This window comes from Boleophthalmus pectinirostris, unplaced genomic scaffold, assembly GCF_026225935.1.
Source record: "Boleophthalmus pectinirostris isolate CB_2022bp ecotype Guang Dong unplaced genomic scaffold, ASM2622593v1 HiC_scaffold_17, whole genome shotgun sequence".
NCBI lineage: Eukaryota > Metazoa > Chordata > Actinopteri > Gobiiformes > Gobiidae > Boleophthalmus > Boleophthalmus pectinirostris.
In genome coordinates, this window is record NW_026571115.1 from 35,875,547 (window position 1) to 35,891,919 (window position 16,373).

Genomic DNA, 16,373 nt, shown 5'->3' on the forward strand with positions numbered 1-16,373 from the left:
TTATGAATGAAAAGGAAGCAATACGTTTTATTTCTTTTATTTTACAGTTAAATTATTTATGTAATTAGGGATTTTTTATAATCTTAAATGTGGCAGAAGCTTTTTGTTCCTACATGAACTGCCGACCTCTTGCACTTTAATAAAAAACACATTGTTGAATTTGTCAGATTTGTTCTTGCAGGAGTTTTGGGGGAGTTATTTTTCCTGTACACATATCGAGATATATATCGTATATCGAGATATAGCAAAATATATCGAGATATATTTCTTGCTCCATATCGCCCAGCCCTAATTCAGGATGCAACAATATTCAAAATAATATAAAATCATTCGATACTGGTGACACGATTCGATATATGCGCGTGTCGTGTTGTCATTTATTTTGGTCCGAAACAGAAACATTTATCGTGGCGTCCTCCTCAGATGCAGCAGAAAACTAGACAGTCTGGCTCCACCTAGTTCCTTCGCTCAATTTCATTTCTCTCCAGAGACTAGATCAGGAATCAGAAAACACTAGACGATTCGCAAAAAAACCCCAGAAGTGCGAGTTCGGGCACCAGCCAATCAGCGAAGAGATATTCTGAGATTGAGGATTTAAAGCCGGAACAAAGAGAATGTTTGGTGAATTTTATCAAGGGAAAAGACATTATTGTCCTTCTTCCTACGGGATTTGGTGCATTACAAACGTCACGATCAAAAAGCAGTGATTGGTTCAATAAAAAAAGTACCCGCCTACTGTCGAGCGAACGAATCCTAACGCTGCGAGGTCACACGGTTTCTACAAAGTGAAACAGTCCGATGAATCAGGCTGGCAGAAAACAGCTCCATCAGGGAGTTACAGCTGAAATATTCTAACAGAGGAGGGTTTGATCTTTCACTCACTTTTTATTTTACGTCGACAGACCCAAGAAGGACCGATATTAAACTTTAAAATACCTTAGAATCGCTTTTGGTTTCACATCGATTTTAATCAGATGCATTTGCACAACGTGACTTGTGATATATCTTTTTCTCAGACTCGGTCTCATAAGTTTTACTCAGAAAATGGTCTGTTGAGGTATTTCTATGTAATATAACGTAGTTTGAGTGTTCATAAAGAGGATGTTAGAGCTCAGTATGTGTAAAAAAAAAAAAAAAAAGCAGGTCAGTGTGGGAGGAGCTGCTGTCCGTCTCTCGCAGCACTGACACACGAGTCTGTGTGAACGCAGCGAGACTCAGGAGGAAAAGAAAATAAAATCATCAACTTATCATCAAATAGGAAAAGTCTGATCCACTACAGTCTATATTAAGAGTGGACTGGTTTATTATAAAATATAAAACAGCCTAAGAAACTCTGTTCTTTTGCCAACTCTATTTTCACTGAATAAAACTTCTGAGCTGTAAATTATTGAACCAAATGAACTAAAACACTTCACATATAAACTGTACACGAGTTGTATTGTAAAGTTTCTTATTCTATCATGGTTTAAATGTCATTACACACTAAATATTTTATACTCCAGATTGGATAACCTTATCTCCTGTCAATCATCTCACAGTCTTCGTCTGACCTCTTGTATAAAGCTGTGATTATCTCTTATAAACCACGTTGGACTGTTCCATTTCTAATTTAATATTTCACGTTATCATCAGCTTTAAAACATCTATAGCCCACGTTTTATCCATTCAAGGGTCAAATACATTGAAGTAAGACTCAAAATCCCCCAAAATTAACCCCTTCAGATGTTTAATTTTCTCTCAGGACAAACCAACAAACGATTTCTGACAACTGCACGTGATTTTCCAAAAAAATAAGTCAAAAACGGTTTATCAAAAAGCAGATTTTGTAGCTATGACAACAGAGTCTCCAGGACGTTCGGTTCCCAGTCACCAGAAGTCTGACGTCCAACAGCTCAGACCTGTCCAGGGTTTGGCTGCTCATCATTTATACGACATTCTTTAGGCGATCAGAAGGATTACTCAATCTGACACTCAGGGTGATTCCAGATTCCAGTGTCACCGTGTCATCGAAGAGTATTTAATTCTGCTTTCAACTACTAAAGCTGCGCCGTGTCATTTATACACGATGAGCTCATTTAGGCTCTGGTGTGGAAGCAGCTCGGCAGGTTAGATAATTAATAATTATTCAGGTGACCGGACGTCCCCGTTTACCCAGGACAGTCTCAGTTTTGAGCCCCGTGTCTCCTGTCCAAGCAAATTCATCCAAAACGATTGATATGTCTCGGGGATAATCTTATTAAATTTAAAAATATCTGTCTAACGTACAAGATTAAACATGGCTCGGCTCCCCCTCCGCTGAATGACTTTGTTAATTTCAGATCTAGTGAGGGCATTATTCCTCGTAGAAAAACTGGATATGGTCTGTTTTCTCTTTCGTCAGAGCGCCTCATCAGTGGAGCTCTGCGCCTGAAGAGCGGTGGAGCGTTAAGCATTTTCTGCTACATCAAACGCGTCATAGGCGTATCTGCCGTATCATCGTTGTAGCAGCTTTAGTTCGTCGTCACGTGGGAGGCTGGCAGAAATACACTGCAATTTGTTTAAAAAAAACCAACAAAAAAAAGTCAAATTAATCTTAAAAACACTTGGGCAACAAATCCAAGGCCCACACATCCCTCTTAGCTCTGAAAAGTTGATTTTGCATGAGATGGGCCCTTTAACTCTTTCCCCCATGAAGACGACATTTGACGACCCCCGTTTCCTTAATGACGACTTTCGACACCTCCGCCGTATCACTAAAGACGAGATTTGACGACCTTTAGAAATGGCTCGGGGTTTCACATTTAAACAGAGACTGTGATCGGTGGGGCCACTACAACCCACACTAGACTGACCAATAGGATTCAAGGATATGTTTTCACCGATTTTTTCCGAAGTTAATCGAAATAGTGACGATTGTAGCTTCCGGAAAAAACACAACACGAAACACGTGCAATGGAAAGATCGCGGCGCTGCGGCGCACAGTTTTAGAAATAATGAGGAGCGGACGTATTTTATGGATAAGTTTAGAGAAAGTGACTTTTATAGATTTCAAAGTGATGATGTTGAAGTTGATTATAAAGTGGAAAACAGCGACAGCGACGGACTTTCGGGGAGAAGGTGAGATGCCGCTGATGCGTCTGTGTGGAGTCCTGCGATGTCCCAACAAACTATCTGAGCTTTATACTCGATTATGAACCAAAATTGCCCTGAAATCTGGATGTTGCCCAGGCCAGTCCTTTAAAAATATTTCAGTCTTTTTTTTTCCAAGATGCGATGTATAACAGAATCACTACAGAAAAAAACACTTATGTGGAGCTCTGCACATGAGAAAGTAAACCAAGATGACAAATACTGGACACACACTGACGGGGAAGAGTTTTATTATTATATTATTATATTATAATAAGCTGAAAAATAAAATAAGTTGAATAAGTTAAATGGAAAAAAATGAATTAGGTGCACACAGGTGAACAACAGGTAAAAACAGGTGAACACTTGGCTGTACTGTATCTGGTGATATGAAATCTGTTTAAATACTTTGACAAAGTATATCTTTTTAATTTTTTTATGAATATAGTTTTCAGAACATGCAGATATCAGATGCTGAATGTAGTTTTTTGTTTTCGAGTTTGCACCTGACCAGGTAAACTCTCATTTTCAGTGAGCTGTTATACACCTATAAATGAGTTGAATCACATTTAAACATCCATAAATGAAGAGTTCAGAGTCTAAGGTTTCCAGAGATACAAATATGTCTGTGTTACAATTAAGTTCATGAGTGTAAAAATCATTTATAATCACTCGTGGAAGTCTGTTTTCTTTTATGCCCTAGTAACACATGTATGAGTTGTTCCTAGTCGGCGTCCAGGGGGGAAAAAGTTAAGGAAACTTTTCTGCACTCAGCTCATTCATGATTAGTTACATTTTTTTTAAGCTGATTTTCTGTATTTTACCTAAACAAATGAGTTTATGTCGCTCTTCACTGTTGGCAGGCATTAAATAAGTCCAGCATAGGGACCCGGGGCATTTCTTGTATAAAACAGAGACAAATCACAGCTTTTGGATAAATCTGCAGGGACAGGGGGCACAGGGCTCAAAACTGGGACTGTCCTGGGTAAACAGGGACGTCTGCTCACCCTAATGTAAATGTATTTAAGGCTCGCTGTGGCTCTTTTATATACTAAATTTCTTCTAACAGCTAAAACTAGTAGCTCTCTGGCATTTTTGTTTTGTAAAGGTAGCTCAACAAAGGAAAAAGTTTGGAGACCCTGTGCTATAATCATTATGAGAGAAGATTTATTCATGTGGACAATCAAGTCAGGTGAATAAATAGGCTCACAGTGAGTAGAGCATAATAAGTGCAAAGTCATTTGAAACGCTTTGTGCATTTCGACTGGTTCAGGCACGTTGGCGTAAGCTTTATAATCCTCTTTTCAGTGCGCTGTTGTTTTGAAAATTCACCTCTCCCCAAACCTGCTCGCTGCTCTACATACAAACATCAGAACTAAAGAGCAGAAAGAAAAGATAAAATCTTCCTTAAAACGTTCCAACGCCGCTTTGACTGACAGGAGCAACGAGGTCAGGCACTGCAGTATTCGGCGACGTGCTCAGACTGCAGGGCCTAACGCTCAACTCGGATTGTTTTTGCGAGGTCGTTCACGTTTCCAATTAAATGCGACTTGTGTGTGATCTTCAGTGTGAACTTTAAAAACCCCAAAAGTGTCTGAAGTCGCTTAAACATGGACGTGAGCATCGAGCACCTGGAGATTTTAAAGTTGCTCTCGTGTCGGAGCCAGAACATGTACAGATAATTTGTTTTAAGGAGGAGATTGAGAATGTGGGAAATTATGTGGTGGTCATGCTAATTCACCTAATATTATGGACTTTGGAATGACAACAGGGTGGAAAACACGTATGACTATCTATAGGTCTACATAACATGTTTTTTCTGTACTTTGAGTGCCATAAAGAACATGTTTTTCTGGACTTTGAGATGCCACGAAGCAGAAAAACTGACATATGTGGTCCCCGTGGCATGTTCCCACCCATGATAAGGTGCACTGGGTCAGCAGTATTGTTCATTTTCTTGCTGTATATGCTAAATCAACAAGTTAATGTTTTGTCAAGATGTAGTATAAAGCTACCCCTGAGTTTGAGTTGGTCAGAGGCGTCGTTCCGGGGTGGCAGTTGTACTTGGTAATCAACTTGAATCCCTCTCAATGGAAAATGACGAAATAAAGTGGCCTGTTTTCTCGGATTCTCCATCTCCTGTGCTTCTTTTTAGGACACGCATTGAACCTTCCGAAAAAACCCACAAGAAGGAGAAGGATGAGGTTTTTGGCCGTGGCGTTTTGTGGGACAGCGGCAGCAACGTCCGTAGAAAAAGGAACGTGTGACGAGAACATTTGTGAACATTTGTCCACCTACTTAAGCGCAGAATAGTGACGTTTGTGGCTTGTTGATGACGTGTAGGTGGGATGAACGTGACCTGACCGTTCAGACTGAAGTCGCGTGTCAAAAGATCAGATATGTATCGGTTTTAAGAGCACATATCCAAGACTACGTTCAGACTGCAGGGCTTAATGCTCATTTCCAATTAAACGCGACTTGTATGTGATCTCCAGTGTGAACTTTAAACGCCCCAGAAGTGTCCCACATGAGCATTAAAGGACATGACGACGTCACACAAAGCGAGCGTGCTCAGTGTTTACGGACGTCGCCTAAACGCTGGGCTTGTCTTCCAAAATCTGGTCCAGTTTTTGGTAAAATGTACAGGTTGCACGTCCACGTCCGCTACGTTTGTTTGAGTCTTTATCCTCCTTGTATTTGTCTTGCAGGTTCTTTATTTTTCTTTGACGTTGGAGTCAGGACCGTCTGTAGTCTCGCTCGGACATTTCTTTGGCAATTATTTCAGAAAGCGCCCGGTTTAGATAAGACTCCTTCAATTTTTCCTGAATACAGTGATCCCCCCAAATATTAATCAACTCTCTAACCTCGCTTTCCCTCCATTGACGAGACTCTGAGGCTGAAAATCAGATCTGTGTATTTCAGACAGGAGCCAAAAAATCTGATTTGGGTCACTTCAGATCGCAGTCTGAACGTAGACTATCTACAGCACAGGTGTCAAACATACGGCCCGGGCGCCAGATCCGGCCCTCCAAGACCTTTAATCTGGCCCTTGGCTGATTTTCTACTAAAATATTTTAATTCTATTTTCTATTAAAATCTTGTTAATTTTCTGTGGTGTTTATCACAGCAGCGTCTCCAGCGTCTCTGTACGTGGCCCCTCCCACCAGAGCAGCACAAATGAAGACTTGTCTCTTTCCAAACGCTCTTAAAGGACGATCGTTTTGACTGTTGACCGTGACACCCTCATCAGAAAAATGTCCAACATGAGAAAAGTGGAGCCGAGTGCAGGATTTTCCAAGAAAAATTGACTTATTCCTATTTATACAAGTTAATGTAAAACGAGTTCATGTTAAAACTTTGTGTTGAAATGATATTTTTCTTAAAGTTTCAGGTTGTTCATCATATTATAATATTTTGTAAAAGAAAGAGTTCATCAATTAAAAAAGATAATATATTTGTGTTTCTCTGCACAAATATTTGAACTTATTGTTATTTTTGGGGTTTATATGACATGAGTTTTCTGATCCGGCCCCTTTGGGATCAAAGTCAGTTGGATACGGCCCCTGGACCAAAATGAGTTTGACACCCCTGATCTACAGGTTAAGACTCTAGCTGTCCAAGGCTACGTTCAGACTGCAGCCTGAAGTGACCCAAATCTGATTTTTTGGCCCCTATGCTCCTGTGTCTGATCTTTTAATGTCAGTCTGAACGACACAGATCCGATTTTTTTCCAATGTGACCCAGGACACTTGGATATGTGCTCCTGAAACCGATACATATCTGATCTTTTGAACGGTCAAGGTGCATTCATCCATCTACACGTCAGGCTCAGAGTCTCGTCAATGGAGGGAAAACGAGGTTAGAGATTTTATTAATATTTGGGGGGGCACTTTCTAAAATGAACGCCAAAGAGCACAACTACAGACGGTCCTGGCTCCAGTGTCAACGAAAAATAAAGAACCTGCAAGTCAAATACGAGGAGGATAAAGACTCAAACAAACGAAGCGGCCGTGGACGTGTGACCTGCCCATTTTATCAACACCTGGACCGAATTTTGTGAGACAAGCCCAGAGTTCAGGCGACTTCTGTAAACACTGAGCACGTTTGCTGTGTGTCACGTCGTCGTGTCCTTCAATGCACATGCAGGACACTTTTGGGGCGTTAAAGTTCACACTGGAGATCACAAAGAAGTCGCATTTAATTGGAAATGTGAATGACAACAACAAAAAAAATCTGTTTTGGGTCACTTCAGGCTGCAGACTGAACGTAGCCGTTAGTATGTGTACAGTTACTCACAGGTTTCGGTACAAGTGTCGGGTCGTTGTGAGTATCAGTCCAGCCTCACGTCTCCAGCCCTGCCCTGGTTTCTCTGGACTCTGCTCTCCCCCTGCTCCTCTTCCTCCGGACAAAGCACCTGAACGGACTGAACAGAACAGAGCGAATTAGAACAGATGCAAATGCAGATTGTGCTCAAACATGTGAACAGCAGAGGTGAGTGTTTGTGTGCCTATACAACCAAATCTACTGTTGTCAGAATAATTTTATTATCCCATATTTGCTAAATACTTGTGTGATATTCTAGGCCTATGAGTTAACCATTTATGTACTACAATTCTTTGATTTATAATGTACCAATCACTTGAATGAATAACCTCTGTGTGTTTGACAACTGTGTGCAGTGACCTATCGCTCTAGTGAACCTCGAGATGATTCCTCACATGAAGCCAACTCCCACTGTCACACATGCAAGAGTTATGATGGTGTCTGACCTAAGGCACCTCCTGATTGTTAATCATGTTTTATGTGTTTGTACTATGCTTAGCTGCACCAGTTTCTTATTATGTCTTTGCTGTTTCCCCTTCCCCTTGAGAATTATCATTCTGTAACTAGGGCCTCCTAATGAAATAAAAAGAGGAGAACGGCCTTGAGTCATCAGAACGTGTGGAGACTGTTGGTTTGATGCCCACTCTCTGCCCGTTCTCCTTGCGAGTAAAACTGAATTAATCTCTTGTCTTTCTTCTTGTTTTTAATGTTTAGATAAACCTAACAACTGTCCAAAGAAGGAAACATCTTAGTGTTGCGCAAGTCTCAGGAAAGTCTCAAGTCCAAGTCAAGTCCCCCGTCAAAGAGAAAGACAAATTCAAGTCGAGTTTCGAGTCACTGACCCGTAAATCCAAGTCAAGTCCCAGCAGAGTCATTTCATGTCTTTAAACCAAAGCATCAAATACAAGTTTAGATTTGGCAATTTACATGATTTTTAAGCTAAATTGTTCTTTAAAAAGTGGTATATTTATATGAGTATTTATAAAAGAGTTGTAGAAATGCATTTTTTTTCCTTTTTAAATATGTAGATAAGATCTTAGAGTGAATCATTACGGTCAGAATAAAAAGAATTCAGATTTAAAAGAGCTTAATAAATTATTTTGTCACATAGTCTGTACTTAAATGGAAGGATCATCTTCTCTGTAGTTCCCTCTGTTTTACTACTTTGTACTTTATATTACTGCAGTACTTTTAAGGATACTGTATCACTTCAGTTTTATCCAAAGTAACAGAAGTGAGAGTACGAGCTGTAAAAAGGAAAGTATTTTCTAAAAAAAAACAAACATTTTTTATAGAAGCCTCAAGTCTTTTCAAGTCACTGAGTTCAAATCCAAGCCAAGTCTCAAGTCGCTGACCTTCAAGATCAAGTCGAGTCCCAAGTCTGAGTCCATTTTATCAAGTCACGACTCAAATCCTAAAAATAGTGACTCAAGTCTGACTCGAGTAAGTCGTGACTTCCAAGTCCCCAAGTCTCTGCTTCTGTCACTCAGTCTAGTGCGAGGAAACACACAAGTCCAATAAAATTCTCTACAAAATCTCATGGTACAATTTAAGTTTTTTATGCAGTGTTCCCATGGTCAAGGAAATCCTGGAAAAAGCCATAGGAACTGAAAACATAATTGTCCAAGCCTGGAAAAGTCATGCAAATTCAATGAAAGTTTTGGAAAAGTCATGGAATTTTAGTATCTCTTTCACGCAACTGCAGTGTTCTGTTAAGTTCTCATTAGAATATTGTGAGTATTTCCGAACGTCTGCGCCGTTTGTTTAAAAGAAACGACAATAAATGCACTGACAGGATTTTGAATGTTAAAAAAACTATAAAACCAAACCTTAAAGTGAGTGGAAAGAGTTAACATTTCACATTTATCATATTTAGCTCTAGAAGTCAGATAAATTCTACACATGTAGGTGCCGTAAAATCATGGAAAATTCACTTTAGGTCATGAAAAAGTCAAAGAAAAGTTTAAAAATGTTGTAAAAAGACGGCACCGACACAGTGACCCTTTTCTAAACGGGTGTGTAGAAACCTGAGCAGGACAATAACCTGCGTGAGTAATTTACTGGAGTACTTATGTAACCACACTTACAAAACCGGCCTTTACTCAAACTTTACATAACCCGGCGTCCAGTCGCATGTACTTCACGTCGAGCGTTTGTGAAGGAGACAAAAGGACGCGGAGGTTGGCGTGTGCGGATCGTTCTGGAAGCGTGACGTCGGGGCTTAGTCACGTCGGGGAGATGCTTCGTGGAGTTATGAACGGTATGCGGCCCGACCGGTCTCGCCGAACAGCGCGCGACAACAAACACGGGACTTAGGAGAAACACACGGCACTTTCGCAGAGTCGGAAATGGGGTTTGAGATCTGATCAAGACTCCAAAAGCTCTAGAAAAGACACTTGTTTTTCCGACTATTCCCGATTGTGAGGAATAAGTTGACTTAGATCTTCTTGTGCTGGTTGCTTCCTGATGGAGCAGAGGCCGGTATTTGGCACTATTTTTTGCAGATTGTCTAGAGTTACATGATTAATATCTGAAACTGTGACCCAGTAACCTTGCTCGATTTCACATTTGTCTGATACTAAAACCTCAACCAAGATTTAAAGGTCCCAGATTAGGCTTTTTCCTGATCTATGGTCTAATGTTGTTACCTCCTCAGAAACAAACCTGAGTTGCGTTTTGTTTCATTCGCACATTATTTATTTGTATAACCTTTAATTATTAGTTTGTCTACAATTTAACAGCTCCTTTTAGTAGTGTTGTCGAGACCAAGACCAGTCCGAGACCAGGACAAGACCAAGACCTCGGCCCATCGAGACCAAATCAAGACCATGTTTGTAATTTTCTATATTTATTTGTATTTTACGTTATTTATAACAATGTTTTTTGTTTTTTTTTAAATAAATTTATCTCTATTTTATCTGATTAATGTTCATAAAGGCATAAAATAAGAAGCAAACAGTACGGCTCCGTCTTTAAGAGAAATTCCACTGGCACTTTACACAGAACTGAATAAAGTGAGTAGGATTTTTAAATCTGTTTTTATCCAGTTCATAACTGGAGTTATATTCTCTTACTGTTTTTTTTCAGTGGGATTTAGTCTCTGCACATTTACCAAACGCACGACGTGACAAATACAGATGTTTTGTGCACTTTTATCAGGCAAACTTCAGCCACATAGAAGTAAGAAGGTAAAGTAAGAAGATTATTGGCAACAGCAACAGCCGTAATGAAATATGATCACTCAAAGTCCGAGCTCCTTCAAAACCGAGACGAGACCGAGTCCGAGTCCCGTCAAAACTGAGACGAGACCGAGTCCGAGCTCCTACAAAACTGAGACGAGACCGAGTCCGAGTCCCGTCAAAAGAGACAAACCGATCCGAACCAACCAATGCATTATTTATAAACCTTCAAACGCTGAAATTTATGATTTAGTCGACCTTTACACTCTTAAAATCATGTTCAAAGTAAACAACAATCTCCTGTCGAAATCGTTACAGAACATGTTCAAAATCCGAAAGAGCCGATACGAGCTCAGAGGCACGACCATGTTTATTAAAAAAGAAAATCAGAACAAACATTATGAAATTTTGTAAATCTGTTAAAGGGGTGGAGCTCTGGAACAACTGGACAGAAAACCTAAAATTGTGCACCACTTTCTTTCACTTCATAAAGAAGTTTAAATGTTTAACTCTGGACAGATACATGAAATATGAGACTTAGTTTGTGCTGTAGAACTTTGTTGTTCTGTTACTGATTAGTTTGTTTCTTCCTGCTGTATTTATGAAGATGAACTGGTGTCAAGCTGAAGCTCTGACAAAGGAATAAAGGGTAAAGGCAGAATAAGCTTAAGCTTCAGCCTGCACCTTTTCGGTCTGTATATGTTAAATATGACTGTTTATGAATTAATGTCAAAATATACCTGTGACCGACATAAATAAATAAATAATAATTATAAAAGGCTTAGGGAATGTGCAATAATTAATAGAACAGAAAAATACAAAGGTTTGCCTGTTAAGGATAATTTGAAGGGTCGTGTTGGTGCATCACTCGTGGTCATACTGGTCTCATATTTACTTTGTTTTATGGTGTTTGTTTATGTGCTGCTTTGTGTTGTCCTGTTTTTTGATAAAGCATGTGACCCCCTGTCCCAAGACAAATTTCTCCCATGGGAGACAATAAAGGATTATCTTATCTTATAAATAAAGACTTACTTTACTTAAATCTCCAGCGCAATACTCAAAATCTGACCTACATATCGCCCCAGAGCTTATCGGTCTTTGGCAGCTCTGGATTCTGATCATCGTCGTCGACATGAACAGGGGGCGTGGCCAAAGCTCTCAAAAATATTCCATGCCCTCGTTTCTCTTTCCTCGCTTCCACCTGTGTTTTTCAGCTGTCAGTCAAATGAGTCATGTGGAGCGGTGTCCAAAAGAAAACCCCAGAGGAAAGAAGAAAAAAGACACAGGCCAGATCTGTGTGTATCTGAGCCAAACTGCACTCGCAGGACGACACCAGCAGGGGGAGCTCAAGTAAAACAAAAACCTAGACAGAAACAAGTACGAGGTAACATGTATTTATATAAAGACTAAAGTTTTGAACAAATGAGTTTAAAGTGCGTAGGACAGATTTGGATGATTCTTTGACTTCATTTGGTGGGATTATAACAATTGTAAATATTAAAATTTGTGAAGAAGAGTCAAAAAATGTTGTGCAGAAAGTGTAGTGTGAACTTCTTTTCCGTGTGTAGAAAAGAAAAAAAAAAAACTGGGAGAATTCTATCCAAAAGTTTGGCACAATTTACATCTAAGAAACTTTTTCGTCTCGTCTCGGATTCGAACGCGGTTCTGACTCGGTCTTCGTCTCGGACTTGACCGCATTTGGACCCTGTCTTGTCTCGATCTTGAAGGTGCTTAGACGAGGTCTTGTCTCGGTCTCGAGGTCTGATACTCGACAAGTGATAAAATGGAGACAGATTTATATAAAACATTGATATAAATGTGCCAAAATAACTGTAAAATACAAATAAATGTCGAAAGTTAAAGATTGTCTCGGTCTTGACTTTTAAAAGTCTTGGTCTCGTCTCGGTCTCGACCCTCAGAGGTCAGGGTCAGAGGACCCAGTGGTCTCGGACTGGTCTTGGTCTCGACTACAACCTGACCCTAATGTGATGTCACGACATCCATCCAACCATCCATCCATGTTCCAGCTCAGAAGACAAATTTTAAGCCTAAAAAAATGTCAGAACTGGGAAAACGAGTGTAAATGTTTTCGTAAAAAATTTAAATATAATGATCTTAACTGTGTTTTAGTAAAATAAGCAGCCCAACCTGTAGGGATGGGAGATGATCTCATGTGATTTTTTTTTTCCAACTGTTTACATTTGGATCAGACAACAAAAAAAAAATAAAATAATTGTGAGCCCAAACTGGAAACTGAATTGTGAAATGTATTATGTGTTAGGAATTGTGTTAAAATCTCATCTTGTCTCATTTTCTTTTTTACTTTTAAATACCAAAAGGAGGACGACAGGTCAGAATTCTGTGGTGGATTTTGTCTTTTAACTCTCAGATTGCAGATTTATTTGACCTGGTTTATTTTCTTTTTGCGTGTGTATTTGTATTTTGTGTTGACGTACCGTGAAGTGCAGCACGGATCATCTGCCGAGCTCTGCGTTTGTGATCGGCACTTCAGCTTTTCCAACAGGACACACTGCACGAGAATAAAGACAAAATTTGCAAAGATATTAAATGACATCATCACCTACATCAGCTTTTTCTTTATTCATGACGAAACATAAATGAAGAAATAATAATAAAATATAAAATCAGTGAGGATAAAAGGAAAAGTTGTGCTTGAGGTCTGTTTTATTTTGAAGAACAGCTCCTTTTCCCACTTGTAACTTCTCACATGATTGAAATACTTGACGTTATGTAAAAATGAAAATTTTAAATCAAAATGAAATTTCAAATCAAAATGAAAATTTGTCATCTTGGAGAAAAAGAAAATTGGAAACAACAAAACATTAAACTGACATTTGGATTAAATATTAACAATTACCTTTAAACTACTACTACTACTACAACTTCTAGTACAAGTACTACAATAACAACTACTACAAAAACTACTACTACTACTACTACTACTACTACTACTACTACTACAACTGCAACAACTACAAGTACTACAACAACTTTTACTACAACTACTACTGCAACAACTACAAATATTACTACTATACTAATACTACTCGAACAACTACTACTAGTACAACTACTACTAGTACAACTACTACTCCAACTACAACTACTGCAACTACTACTACTACTACTACTACTACTACTACTACTACAACTACTACTACTACTACTACTACTACAACTTCTAGTACAAGTACTACAATAACAACTACTACTACAAAAACTACTACTGCAACAACAAATACTACTACTACTACTACTACTACAACTACAACTACTACAACAACTTTTACTACAACTACTACTGCAACAACTACAAATATTACTACTATACTAATACTACTCGAACTACTACTAGTACAACTACTACTCCAACTACAACTACTGCAACTACTACTGCAACAACTACTACTACTACTACTACTACAGCAACAACTACAAATACTACTACTATTGCAACAACTACTACTACAACTGCATCAACAACAACTCCAACTACTACTACTACATCTGCTAGTACAACTACAACTACTAGTACAACTAGACTACTCCAACTACTACTACTGCACTCTTCTGTTCATACCAGTAGTTTCTGCCTCCTCTGTATTTAAGTGTATTAAAATAAATTAGTCGTAACAGAAGCTGAACGTGTTAAAATTAAGCAGATATATTCAAAGAGACTGGAACTTGTCCAAATAAAAAATAATAAATATATATATATATCCGACTGAAAAATTTAGCCAAAACCCTAAGAAAAAAAAACTAACAATAATGACTGGATTTAGCCCAGAATAACAAGACAAAACATGAAGAAAATGATGGGAACTAAAAGAAAAATATTCAAACATTGGTCCAGTAAAAAGCATCGGCGTCATACTGATATTTCAACGTTTTTCTTACTATTATTATTTGACAACCGCTTAATATTAAATTCACCGTCGTTTTCCCCGTGACTTCATATAAATAAAAACACAAATAAATAAATAAAATACCCGTAAAAGCAGAAATTTCGAGTATTTTTGTATTTTCCGTGTAGTTTTAGCTGCACGCGCTGTACCTGTGCGGAGCTCGTGGCGCCGTCGCACGAGGACACCTGCTGCTGGAGGAGCGCGTGCCGCCGCTGCTGCTCGTGCTCGTGCTCGTGCTCGCCACAGGTGCATCATGGGAGCCCAGGTGACCGCCCACATTTTGGAATTTTGAAATAAAATCATTTTGGTAAATTTTTTGGTCCTGACTTTATACTTTGGACTCACTGTTAGAAAGATTTATAAATTTAAATGTTTGTTTTTACCCTTTCATACGAAAAATATTTATATTAAGGGAAATGATGTAAGATAATTTATGATTGTAGAAAACTAGTAAAATAGTTCCGATCCAAACAGCAAACATCTAATTTGTTAATAAAACATTCTCACTAAAATGTAGAATACAAATTGGACGGACCTGATTGAAAACATTGTTTTCATACTTTGTATAAATTTGTTTATTAAACAATTCTAAGGAAATTATTTATTTATATAATATTATTAATTATACCTCTATTCCTTTATTTTTAAATGCTTCCACAAAACTGTAACAGATGCCCTTTTTTTGACAACAAAGAAACATGTGTATGAAGTTAATAATAAAGATGTGTGTAATAAATATAAACATAAATATAAACGTACTTTTTTTTTTTTTTTTTTACTAATTTAAACGGTGAAATAAAAAAAAAGAAATAATAATAATAATAATAATAATAATAATAATAATAATAATAATAATAATAACGTTGGAAGATCAAATGTATTTTGTACTGTGGTGTTAAATGTGATGCCCGGTCTGTCCACCAGAGGTCGTCATTAAAACACACACGTCTCTGATAAAGCTTTAATTTTTTTATTTTTTTATTTTTTTATCTAATATTCCTTTTCATTTATTTTAGCTTCAAACGTTCCCTTAAAAATATATATTATTTTGCATTAATATTTTCAGTTGTTTTGTTTTTTAAAAAAACGTAAAACTAATTGCGTTAGTTAGACGGACTTTTACTGTAGTCATACTCGGTTTGGCCGCTAGAGGTCAGCACTACACACCACACAGAACATGGATCCTACAGCGCATGCGCACGTGTGACGGCGCGGACATTCAGTTCGGTTGTTTCCTGTGTTTCTGTGGAGCTGTTTTATGTTTGGATTTATATATATTATAAACAAAAACACTTCTTATACTTCACTGGTTTGATGTGGTGAACGTGGACTGACTCTGGTTCTGTGATTTTCAGGTAAACACGTTTCCTCTGATTCTAAAACTTTTATAACTTAGGAAACAACATACGACTACATGTGCAGTGTTGGGAAGGTGACTTTTAAAATGTAATCCCCTACAGATTACAGATTACATACACCAAAATGTAGTTTGTAACGTAATCCATTAAATTACTTAAAGTGAGTAATGTAATCTGATTACTTTGGATTACTTGGTTTGCTGCAGAGAAGCAAAGACGAGGAAATCATAACGTAAGATATTTTGTCTGATAAAAGAAAATAAAAAGTCCAGATTTTACTGAACCAAATTAAAAATATTATTGATAGAAGAAGAAGAAACACGTCCACACAGCAGGATTTAGTCCTGTTAAATCCTGTTTTAGTCCTGGTTTAGTTTTGACCTGGTTTAGACCTAGTTTAGAAGACCTGGTTTTAGACCTGGACCTGGTTTAGACTTGGTTTAGTCCTGTTAAATCCTGTTTTAGACCTGGTTTAGTCC

The 16,373-nt window shown here is 38.2% G+C and overlaps 1 protein-coding gene across 1 annotated transcript in view; it reads right to left on the reverse strand.

The window, feature by feature from the left end:
- The window catches only part of LOC110158160 (oxysterol-binding protein-related protein 7-like), a 57,500-nt gene extending 42,718 nt beyond the window's left edge, over positions 1 to 14,782 (reverse strand). Inside the window, exons 1-3 of the mRNA XM_055152756.1 lie at positions 14,686 to 14,782; positions 13,067 to 13,140; positions 7,405 to 7,531 (exon numbers count right to left, since the gene is read on the reverse strand). The gene's annotated coding sequence lies outside the window, so the exon portion shown is untranslated. The remainder of the gene's footprint in view (positions 1 to 7,404; positions 7,532 to 13,066; positions 13,141 to 14,685) is intronic.
- Positions 14,783 to 16,373: the final 1,591 nt, after the last annotated feature.